The 12,693-nt window shown below is 39.9% G+C and overlaps 1 long non-coding RNA gene across 1 annotated transcript; it reads left to right on the forward strand.

The window, feature by feature from the left end:
• Positions 1-345: 345 nt before the first annotated feature.
• Positions 346-2,003, forward strand: LOC128633723 (uncharacterized). The gene is made up of 4 exons (XR_008397114.1): positions 346-1,478; positions 1,564-1,638; positions 1,723-1,770; positions 1,858-2,003. It is a non-coding gene; the product is annotated as an uncharacterized LOC128633723 (long non-coding RNA).
• Positions 2,004-12,693: the final 10,690 nt, after the last annotated feature.

Raw genomic sequence — 12,693 nt, forward strand, 5'->3', positions numbered from 1 at the left:
ACACGTTGCACACATGGTACATCTAACACTCTGTGGTAGGTCATAATAATATATATAGTTATGTTAAATCTGGTTCCCATGCATTCCAGACACATATGTTCTCATAACTGGTACGGCCATGTGTTTTTCCGCCCCACACACGTTGCACACATGGTACATCTAACACTCTGTGGTAGGTCATAATAATATATATAGTTATGTTAAATCTGGTTCACATCCATTCGTTACCATACCTGGTACGGCCATGTGTTTTCCCACCCCACACAAGTTGCACACTCATGTTTTTTCTTTTCACATAGAATATGAAACTCTCTGTGGTAGGTCATAAAAATATATATAGTTATGTTAAATCTGGTTCACATCCATTCGTTACCATACATGGTACGGCCATGTGTTTTTCCGCCCCACACACGTTGCACACATGGTACATCTAACACTCTGTGGTAGGTCATAATAATATATATAGTTATGTTAAATCTGGTTCACATCCATTCGTGACAGAAACGTTACCATACCTGGTACGGCCATGTGTATCCCACATCCAAACAAAAATATCACACACACACACACCCACCCCCGCACACCCACACACACACCCACACACACACACACCGCCACACACACACACACACACAAACACACACGTGCACGTACAGACAAACGCATGCATACGAACCTGCTTATAAAAGTCGAGCATCCCTCTAGGTTTTATAATACTCTGTACTTAGAACAACGTGTGCGATCTTACAACATGGCTGATGTTTGTCCTAACGCGCCGAAAAAAGCTCACCCTTTTTTGGGAAGAATAGAAAAAATGTTAGAACATGAAAAGATTCAATATTGGGTAATGTCAAACGGATGTACAGCCGGGTTTTTTTTCGATGCAGAAAAAGGAACCGTTTTGCTTTTCAAGTTCTCGGTCCCGGGACACACGATCTTTTCCTTTCACGTAGAATATGAAGCACTCCGAGTCAGGCCTAGGTCAAAAGGTCAACAACGTAAAACCCCCGTTCTGATGCATTCCCGAGCACAAACACACCCCACACACACACACTCGAATGCATACGAACCTGTTTATAAAGTCGAGCACTTCGAAAGTTTTAACATCGGAAAAGGTTCGACCGAATTTCCAGAGTCAGTTCTTCACTACTTCGAAAGTTTGAACATCGGCAAAGTTCAACAGAATTTCCAGAGTCTATCCTTCACTACTTCCAGACACCATGGATTTCTCGGCAGGTAAAAATTTGTATTTTAATCAATTAATAGTTAAATATAAATTGAAATACAATGTTTATGTAATTATCCAGTAGGCAATGATATTGATATAAACTTAGAACTAATCATTCTGAGTACAAAAATCATCATCCTTATCTGGTCATTATGTAATCTGGTACGATACTTTATCTAAATTGTAAATATTCATTACATTTATATTACAGTGCAAGACCGAGTTAAGCGCATCTGATTCTAGTGTATAGGTAATTAAAATTTGTCTCTTAGATCTATGTAGTGATCTAAAATGAGAATGTTAAGTTATTAAAAGTATGTTTTACTGTTTTATAGACAGCTTGGTGATTATTTCTGATGATGAGATTCCCGAAACAACCACTCATGACCTTTTGAATCTGAGTTCCACACGTAAGTCATAACATAAAATTATGAATGTTTCATGCTGTAAAAGTCTTTCATACGTGAATATAACATTGTTTGTATCATATTCAGAATTTGAGGGAAACGTGACTAACAGTGATTATGACGGAGATATTTCAGGTGAGTTGTAGTATATTTACCTTCTATTTACACAGCACAAAAAAAATAAATAAATAAAAGCTCTTTCACATGTTCTGTGACTTATAGATACGAGTGATGCAATAGAAGACCAAGAGGAAATCATCTCGGAAACCGACATTCAACAAGACATCGAACTACAACAGATCTGCGCAGTGTGGCGTGAATTCTTCGAAGCAAAGACTGATTTATTGGAAAACTTTGGACAGATTGATTATACACTTTAGCTATTCCGCCTCTTGATAATTACATCACCACTCAGAAATCTTTCTCAACACCTTCCATACAATGGCTCGAATATGTTTCAAAAACGCAAAACCTACCCATTCGCCACGCGTTGAACGAAGGTGAAGTCAGGTTCGGTACCTATTACGTAGATGGTTACTGTGAGGAAGGGGAAAACCGTAAGGTTTTTGAGTTTCTTGGGTGTTTTTATCACGGCTGTGAAAAGTGTTTTCCCTCAATGACCCCGCATCCTCTTACCAAATCAAACGCAACCTTCGGAGATATCCGTCAAAAATCGATGGAGAGAATTAAGAATTTGCAAGACACTCTCAATTTGCAAGTCACTCTGATGTGGGAACATGAGTGGAATGAAATGAAGAAAAACGACAATCTCGTGCAAAATTTTCTAAAAGACTTTGACTTTCCTGAGCGTTTAAACCCTCGAGATGCTCTTTACGGCGGTCGAACAAACGCGTTAAACTTGCATTATGTAGCTCAACCCGGTGAGAGAATCGATTATTTCGACTTTACCTCGCTTTACCCATTCGTAAATAAGACAAAGACATACCCGATCGATCACCCTATCATCATTTATCGTGACTTTCAACCTCTGAAATATTACTTTGGTATCATTAGAGCAAAGGTATTACCACCTAGGGGTCTGTGGGCACCTGTTCTACCATTTCGTGTAAAAAGCAAACTCCTCTTTCCTCTATGTAGAACGTGTGCTGAACATCAGTTAAAACATTGCGAGCATACGGCTCAGGAGAGAGCTCTTACCGGAACATGGGCATCTATCGAAATTGAGAAAGCCGTCGAAAAAGGTTACAAAATTCTAAAAGTGTTTCAAGTGTGGCACTTTCCTAAAAGGTCTGATAAGCTTTTTACGAGATATATTAAAATGTTCCTCAAGACCAAACAGGAAAGTTCAGGTTATCCGTCCTGGGTCGTTGATGAATCATCTAAACGTGAGTACATTCGCAAATATAAGGAGAACGAAGGGATTACGTTGGATCCGAAATTTATCACTGTTAATCCTGCCAAAAGATCCGTGGCTAAACTCGCACTAAATTCGTTGTGGGGTAAGATCTGTCAAAGACCAGACAGATCGAACACGACCTTAATTCGAGATCCTGCCGAGTTTTTACAGTTCATGTTCTCCGATATTTATAATGTGAGTCAGTTCTCTTTTTTGAATGAGGAGGTGGCGATGGTACAGTGGCGTTACGCAGATGAGAGATTGATTAAACCGCTAAACGCTAATGTATTCATCGGCATTTTCACTACAGCGTATGCTAGGCTTGAGCTGTACAATTTGATGGATCGATTGGATCAGCGTTGTTTGTACACAGACACAGATAGCGTCATTTTTAAAAGTAAGGAAGGTGACTGGATGCTACCCTTAAGCGATTACTTGGGTGGTCTTACCAGCGAACTAGATGATGGCGATCAAATCGTGGAATTTGTAAGCGCAGGTCCTAAAACCTACGGTTACAAAACCATGAAAAGAAAAACAACCATGAAAGCTAAAGGCATTACTTTAAATTGTATCAATTCTGAAATTGTTAATTTGAAATCACTAACAGAACTGGTGGACGAGCGAGTGAAAAATCCGGATCATACAGGTCATCTCGTAACCACACATAACCAAATCGTGAGAGATAAAAAGGGGTTTCATTTGAGAAACAAATCACAGTTGAAAAGGTTCAGGGTTGTGTACGATAAGCGTGTTTTATTATCTGATTTTACAACTCTCCCTTACGGCTATTAAGACTATTCTTGTATATATGTGTATATAGTTTCTGTTGATGTGTTTTGTAAAGGAAAATATGAACGTGACTGCTTTTGACGCTAGGATGCAACTTCCCTTTTCATGTATCGTATGTGGACCGAGTAATAGTGGAAAATCTTTTTTTATCAAAATGTTGTTGGAAAACTGTAAAGAGGCAATGTCGGTTGTTCCGGAAAACATTGTCTGGTGTTATACGTGTTGGCAGCCTCTGTACGATGAATTATTGACCAGAATAAAAATAATTTTTCTTCAAGGAATCCCTGATTCTTTGTGTGATGACGAACTATTTCCTCCAAATAAAAAAAACTTGTTGGTAATCGATGACTTGATGGAATCCGCCAGTAAAAATGACGAAGTAGAAAAGGCTTTTACAAAATACACACACCACAGAAATCTGAGCGTCATCTACCTCGTTCAAAACTTGTTTTTTCAAGGAAAGACCAGTAGAACAATCAACCTGAACACAAACTACATGGTTCTTTTTAAAAACCCTAGAGATAAATTACAGATCAGCATACTGGCTCGTCAAATGTATCCGGGTAACAGCAAGTATTTTTTAGAATGCTTTCTCGATGCCGTCTCTAGACCTTACGGGTATTTATTTGTTGACCTGAAAGCACAAACGCCAGAAGAACTTCGTCTCCGTTCAGGGTTGTTTCCGAGGGAGAAACCGGTTGTGTATGTTCCGAAGAAGAAGAAAAAACTTTAAAGTATCGACACCAAATGTCTGAGCGATTGAAAAAAACCCTCCCGTTGCTGAATTCATTACACAGGTCTCCATACCGAAGGAGAAAGGATATATTACGCGATGCGTCCACAGATCTCATCCTGAGCATATGTGAACTAGCTTTAAACGTGCTCAGGGGAAACATACCACTGACGACAAAACAGTACAGGGTTTTAAAAAAACAAAAAAAATGGATCAAACTATTTGCTGATAAAAGAGCATCCGTTGAAAGAAAAAGGAAAGTTATTAATCAATCCGGAGGATTTCTTCTGCCTTTGCTCAGTGTAGCCATTCCTTTTATAAGCAGCTTAATCGCGTCCCGCAACAATTAACATGGAGACTGCTGAGAAAATGTATTTAGTCCCTCAACATCAGATCGATAAACTTAGAAACATCGCCGCGGAGAAGGAAACCATAAGAAAGACTGTTGAAAACAACTTGGACGATGCAATACGTGGTATTTTATCAAGGACTGATCTGAACGAATACGATAAGGCGAAACTCTACGCGTCTGTGCTGCAAAATTTTTTAAACTTGGTTAAAGTAGGAGAGCAGGAAACCGCCCAATTGACCCTGTCTCTACCTAAAATATCGGAAAGCAAAACGGAAGCAGCTGTGACCGAACCCCCCAAAGACGAGATCGTGCAAGAGGTCCTCGCTAACATTTCTGCTAGAAACAAAAGAAACGCTTCGTACGTTATGGAAAAACTTTTAAAAGCCGGGGCTGCGTGGAACGATAGCGGTGAATTTATTTTTAAAGGAAACACTATCAAAGGATCTCACATGGTGGATTTGCTAAAAAATCTCACGGCCCCTCATCGAGTATCCGACGAACGGAGGCCTTTAGGTTGGAAAGAGTTCTTACAGACAGTAGCCAACCTAAATATACCCTTTTCAGCAATACCTAATGGCGGTGTTCGACGCAAAATATCTGACATAAAAAGATCTAAAGATATCTCTCATCTTGTTTCCCCACCTAAAAGCAAAGACTACGATTCTGAGCCAGTTTTCAAATCCCCCGTTTTTAACCGTACTGACTGGTTTGGTTTTTGAAAATGACGAGGGACAAAGAATGTTATGTTATGTTACCCTTTATTTCAATAAAATAACTTTTGTTTAACATTTTTTCTTGTGAAGCATCGTCATTTAACATTCCACTACATATGTAAATGAAACATATCTAGAGAGTTAACACATTGTACACATGTAATTGAATGCTTTTTATTTACTCTAGGGTACATTTTTTTAACGGATGACACAACAGTGTTATCATTTCTAATTAAATCTTTGCTATACATAGACATAATACGGTTAAATGAATAACCTTTAGCTTTGTGACACAGAAAAAACACACAGTGTTGCCCGCAACAAACCGACGTAAAGTTTTGAACTTGTACAGGGTTATATTTTATTTTGCAACAGTTCTTTGTCAAAAAATAATGAATCGATCGAGGAAAGAGTTCGTAGTCTGGAGGGTTTCCGTACGAGTCAAAAAATTCTCCTGTGTTTTCGTCATTAAGGCATAACGCTAGCCAGTGCTCACCCGGCATGTGTCTCGGATGTGTGTTTACGATGAATAAAGCTGGAAACTTTCTCAGAGTACTTGTAGGTAGCTCGTCACAGGCCATCACGCCATGAAATATTTTATCTATTTCAGGACAACTTCTCATAACCTCCGTTAGTTCTCTGGTATCCATGAGTTACTGGTAATCGATGAGCACGTTTCTTCAATTGTTTATTTCTAGAATGCTGTCAAAACTGGCATACACTATTAGATTCACCGTGATCGGAAGTGGTTGACGAAATCTGAGTTCCAATCGCATGTTGCCTGATTTTATTAATGACAAATGTTGCCCACAATCGTCATCGGGATTCAGGTTGAAAGCGAATAAAGTATATCCGTTCAGGTACTCTTCTCTGTTTATCGACAGTGCCTGATCTTTCAGCTGTTTTCCTGATGCTAAAATTAAAGAATGGAATTCACGGACCATGTTACCGGACTGAAAAACAGGCTGAAACGGCTTTGCAGGATATTGCGTACCATCTACGTACAGCGCGATAAACTCTGCATCGTAATGTTTAAAATTAAAAGGGTTTTTATTGTATGACCCGCTGAATGCATCGTTGTCTACCATCCCAAAGATAATGGTTTTAGGTAAGGGACCGAGGAAAAGGTTCTCTTGTGAACAAATGTGGCTCCCTGCAGCTAGACTGAAGGTCTTCAAACAGACTCTTTCGATCGGATACTTGGCTGTGGCGGTGAGAAGTGCTTGTCCGTGACCGATTTTTACAGACGGTGAGACGGTTACTTTCTTCACAAAAAGAGAAGCGTTGAGTATTTTCAGATTGAAATTTGCATTTCCTTCCTTCATCAAACAGAATTCAGCTTTGCTGCGAACCATTTTAATCCTCAAATCGATCCCGTTCAGTAAAAGTTTATCCTGAAAAAATATATCCGAGTGAATGTGTCCAATCAGGTCGAAGGTGTTGCTTTCAGCACTGAAACTGGCCCTTTTTTTGAGGCCTTCGTTTCGTCCGTCCGGGTCTGTGGCGTCCATATGCCCCGCTGTGTCTTTGTAGAATAGCCCGGTGCAAAATTGTGTTTCCAGTGTATCTTTTCCATTGTTGATAAGACTTTCAAAGGTAGCACGGTATGGGTATGTACTGCTAGATTGAGAAATAAGACGATCCCCGAGCATGACATCCACTTGTGAAAAAAGTGGGGCTACGGGGTAGTTAACGACCCCAACCTTTGCATCGTTAGCTATATTGGAACCGTCGGGGTTCACGATTTTACAGGTCAGATGTAAAAAAGTGTTGTTCAAATCGAGGTAATCCTCCCCGTTTCCAGCCACGTAGAACTCCAGGGGCCCGTTGTCCGTAAGAGCGGAAAGTGGTGGTATTTCGACATAAGTGTACTTTTCGATACTCGTTTGGGTAAAAGGTAATGTGAAAATATCCAATTCTGTCTTGGTACACTCTGAGGATAGACTGTGTAAGAACGCCATGATGTTAGAAAATGTTCAGCCGATTTCTCTTGTGAGAGATGTAAGGGTGCCTGTTGCCTCTCTGCTCGGTCTTTTTCACACTGTTCTTGATTTTAGTAACCTTACGTCTTTTATTAGGAACCACATGTCGACGCCCTGGGAGCCTTTTAGATTTTTTACACGCAATCAACGCAAGCCCCGATCCGTCTTGATTCTGAGCTTGTGTCTTGCTCATAATGTTGTTGAATACGTCACTTACGAACCCTTTAGCAGCTGTTTTTAAATGAGGCTTTGCAATAGCAAAACCCCTTTTGAGGAACGGAACCGCCATTCTAAAAAGACCCTTGAACAGTCCTCCTAGCCCCGACCCATACATGGTGGGAGCGCCTTGAAACCCAGGAAGACCATTTCCAGCCTGGTGAACATAATAATCCACGTAGGTCTGCGGATGAACGTAGCCCCTATCCATCATTTTACATACGGAACGAATGTTTAGCGGGTCTAAAGTGTAGTTTAGCAATAAATTTCCCGTAACTAAAAGGTATAGGCTTGTTCTGATCCGTTTTGACTTCGATTACTATATCGGTAATGTGGTTCTTGGTGAGAGGTACGTAATGCAACTTATCATAAGTAATTGTGACGACTTTGTTGTTTTCACCTGTTATATGTACGCATCTCAGTAACGGAGCAAAACTGTCACCAACTCATTGATACTCGATAACATCTGTATATACATACATCGTATAAAAGCCTGCGTGAATATCAGAGGGGTTAGGCGCTTCTGGTTCTCGGGCCGTTATCGGAACACCGGGGTTCATACCGAGCATATATGCTAATTTTCCATTAGCTTTGAACGCAAAATGTTTTTGGGATACGATGCGTATTTTATTTTTCATCGGGTTATAGAATAGCTCTATTCCGAGCTCCATTTTCTTTATCGTGTTGTTGATTTCACTAACCACTTCATCGATATTTTTATAATATCCTGGAGTGATATTAAAGTTACTGTTTTGTGTTCTCTTTCCATCCCTCTGAATAATATGACACATACTGTCTTCCTCCGTTAATGAGTACCAACTCTGGATATATTGAACCTCTGCGAGCGATACTTCCCATATTCCGTTCAAATCGATTGGTTTGGCGAATTTAGTAGTGTAATGCGCGATCTTATTATTAGGGTAAATATCCAAAGACGCGTTGCTTGGAAGGGTCACAAAGAATCCACACTCTTCCATGGTTTAATGAGTATAGTTTTCAGTTTTGTTCACGGCGATCCTTTTGTTATGTTAACTACGTCTTCGACCGGAACCCACGAATTAAATTTATCGGGCCAACCCACCCATTTCACCAGGCAGATTTTTTTCTGGTTTCGGGTCTTTTCAGACAAGATTTTCTCAATTTTAAACGTCTTGTCCTTACCGATAATGATCTTTTGTAGCTCGGGTTCATAAAATGTTCCCTCAATTTTTTCACCATCATAGTCTTGTAATTTATACACTGGGGGATCTCTCGATATCCGTTCGGAGATTGTAAAATATTCATCCGTAAAGTTTTGCTCGTATCCTTTCTCAAACTGTCTTTTTAAACGAGAAATTCTAACGATATCACCAACTTTAAACTTGAAATTTAGTTTCTTTAATTTAGGTGTGAACAGCCCGTAGAGGGTTTTAAATACTCTGAAGGAATTGGATTCGTTGACCTCGGCAGGTTTCATTTTGATGCTGGAATGGTAATTGTGATTGTACGCTTGAATCAAATCCTGAACTATGTCGATGTATTTTCTCATGTTAAAAGCGGTAAAATATCTCCACATCCTGGTCTTTAGCGTTCTGTTGAACCTTTCACACACCGATGCTTTTTGCCCCGTACCCGTAGCAAAGTGAATAATGTCATGTTTTTTCATTAATGTTTGAAAATTTTTGTTAAAAAACTCCTTCCCTTGATCAGTTTGTAGTTTTCTGGGGACCCTACCTTCATTTAGAATGGAATCAAAAGCTTTAGTTACTTCGATTCCGGTCTTGTTTCGTAACACACGTACCCAGGCATATTTGGATAAAATATCTATACACGTGATCATAAATTTCGCATTGTCGTTACTCTCTGACAAGTTGCTCATATCGACTAAATCAGCTTGCCATTGTTCATCGATGTTCTTCACAAAAACCTTGTTTCTTTTAAACTTTGTAGATACTGGTTTATGTAGACTGTATGCATCCTGCTCTGCTAACCAGTTTTTTATTTCAGTATCATTAGCTCTTTTACCTATTTTCTCAACAATAGCTCTTTGCAAACTCTCAACACCACCGTACGAACCAGGTTCTGACGGTGTATAATATATATTCTTCATCAATCGTTCAGTCATTTCGAGTGTCAAGGCAAGAATGATCAAACACCAGTGTAGATTAAGCATTTATCTCAGAACACGTGAGTAAGGTATTACATATTCAATCAAAGTAACATTTTCCATTCTAAACACACGCAGGTTTAGATACATGTTTAGTTTACATTCAATTGATTCAGCAATACATATAAAACTTGTTACACACCTATGTGTTAAGGACACACGCTATTTACGAATGTCTTCAGCATTTTTGTTTTAATCGGCTTCAGCCTTTTCTCGCAGTCAGAATAGACGTGGCTTGTTTTGAGGTTTCCCATGTATGCGATGGTTCAGCAGGTTCCAGAGATGAGTGAAAGTTCCAGTAATCTACGACGTCTTCGCACACTTGCTCGTTGAAAACGTCTTTGGTTTTCTCCTTGACCTCATTCAGCACGGTTTTGATGTGAGGCTCGTCTCGCCATTCACACACGGTGGCTTCAGCGATGCCTTGAATTTTTTCCAGGGAAGGAGTGTGTTTGATTCCACACAGTTTCAGACCTCTTGCCAATGTGTATTTGAACCATGGTTTAAACAGTTTTTTCAGCAATCGGTAGGTGTTTAGGTGTAGATAGTACTCTTCAGGATCGAACAAACACGCGTGTTGGAGTTGACTCGGGTGATCGATCGCGCAGCCGTGACAGTTGTCCTTCAGATCTTGTTGGATAACTCTGTCCAGCAGTTCCCCTGTAACAGCACGTATGATGGTTAGCACAGTGTTGGTTATACACCCGTCGGCCTCATCGTTCGTTGTCAGATAGGTCAGATTTCTTTTTCCTAGGTTTTCACCGTCTTCAAAACCCGAACTGGTCACATCATCATCATCATCAGCAGCAGCAGCAGCATACAGGGTTGCATCAGAGGTGTAGAAAACGGGGTTGATTTCACAAGACATATTGCTGGTTGACGTTCAGAATACTTTGACTCGATATGTAATCAGACTCATTTATATAGCGTGTGGGAGGAGTCTTGGGGGAGGTGGAGTTTCTGATCAAGAATAGTATATTGACGATTTCAGAATAAGACTTCTTCTAGCCTTATTTTTATTTGCATCATTTCTTTGTCTCTTCCAGTTTTTTGGAATAATTCATCGATTTGCCGGAAGTAGCGTTGCAGATCGTGCCAGCTGGTTCGGTCATACCTCACTTCACAATTCTCTTTGTTATCAGGGGCGTTGTCACCGGTTAATACAGCAGCACAGTGCAGTGAAACTTGGTTCTTGGAGAAATTTGTTGCTCTGATACAGTATTTGCATTGAAGAGACGTACTGTTCCATTTACGTCTGTACGCATCCGGGGAAAAGAAATCCATTCTAACAATGTAGTCAAAATCCTTGCACCATTTTCTGAACTTTTTCCAGTCACCTTTGTTAAAAGTTACGTTCTCTGTAGCACGGCTCCAGTGGATGTGTCCCGGGACCGAGAACTTGAAAAGCAAAACGGTTCCTTTTTCTGCATCGAAAAAAAACCCGGCTGTACATCCGTTTGACATTACCCAATATTGAACCTTTTCATGTTCTAACATTTTTTCTATTCTTCCCAAAAAAGGGTGAGCTTTTTTCGGCGCGTTAGGACAAACATCAGCCATGTTGTAAGATCGCACACGTTGTTCTAAGTACAGAGTATTATAAAACCTAGAGGGATGCTCGACTTTTATAAGCAGGTTCGTATGCATGCGTTTGTCTGTACGTGCACGTGTGTGTTTGTGTGTGTGTGTGTGTGTGGGGGTGTGTGTGTGTGTGGGTGTGCGGGGGTGGGTGTGTGTGTGTGTGATATTTTTGTTTGGATGTGGGATACACATGGCCGTACCAGGTATGGTAACGTTTCTGTCACGAATGGATGTGAACCAGATTTAACATAACTATATATATTATTATGACCTACCACAGAGTGTTAGATGTACCATGTGTGCAACGTGTGTGGGGCGGAAAAACACATGGCCGTACCATGTATGGTAACGAATGGATGTGAACCAGATTTAACATAACTATATATATTTTTATGACCTACCACAGAGAGTTTCATATTCTATGTGAAAAGAAAAAACATGAGTGTGCAACTTGTGTGGGGTGGGAAAACATATGGCCGTACCAGGTATGGTAACGAATGGATGTGAACCAGATTTAACATAACTATATATATTTTTATGACCTACCACAGAGTGTTAGATGTACCATGTGTGCAACGTGTGTGGGGCGGAAAAACACATGGCCGTACCATGTATGGTAACGAATGGATGTGAACCAGATTTAACATAACTATATATATTATTATGACCTACCACAGAGAGTTTCATATTCTATGTGAAAAGAAGTACCATGTGTGCAACGTGTGTGGGGCGGAAAAACATATGGCCGTACCAGTTATGAGAACATATGTGTCTGGAATGCATGGGAACCCGATTTAACATGACTATACATATTTTTATGACCTACCACAGAGAGTTTCATATTCTATGTGAAAAGAAAAAACATGAGTGTGCAACTTGTGTGGGGTGGGAAAACATATGGCCGTACCATGTATGGTCACGATTTGGATGTGAACCAGATTTAACATAACTATATATATTATTATGACCTACCACAGAGTGTTAGATGTACCATGTGTGCAACGTGTGTGGGGCGGAAAAACACATGGCCGCACCATGTATGGTAACGAATGGATGTGATCCAGATTTAACATAACTATTCATATTTTTATGATCATGACCTTTGATCTAGATATAGAGAGTTAGAATGTGTATCTTTTTGACCTTTGACCTATACCTGTCAAAACTACGGTTACAATATATACAAACT

The sequence above is a fragment of the Ictalurus punctatus genome, chromosome 10, assembly GCF_001660625.3.
Source record: "Ictalurus punctatus breed USDA103 chromosome 10, Coco_2.0, whole genome shotgun sequence".
NCBI classification, from domain to species: domain Eukaryota; kingdom Metazoa; phylum Chordata; class Actinopteri; order Siluriformes; family Ictaluridae; genus Ictalurus; species Ictalurus punctatus.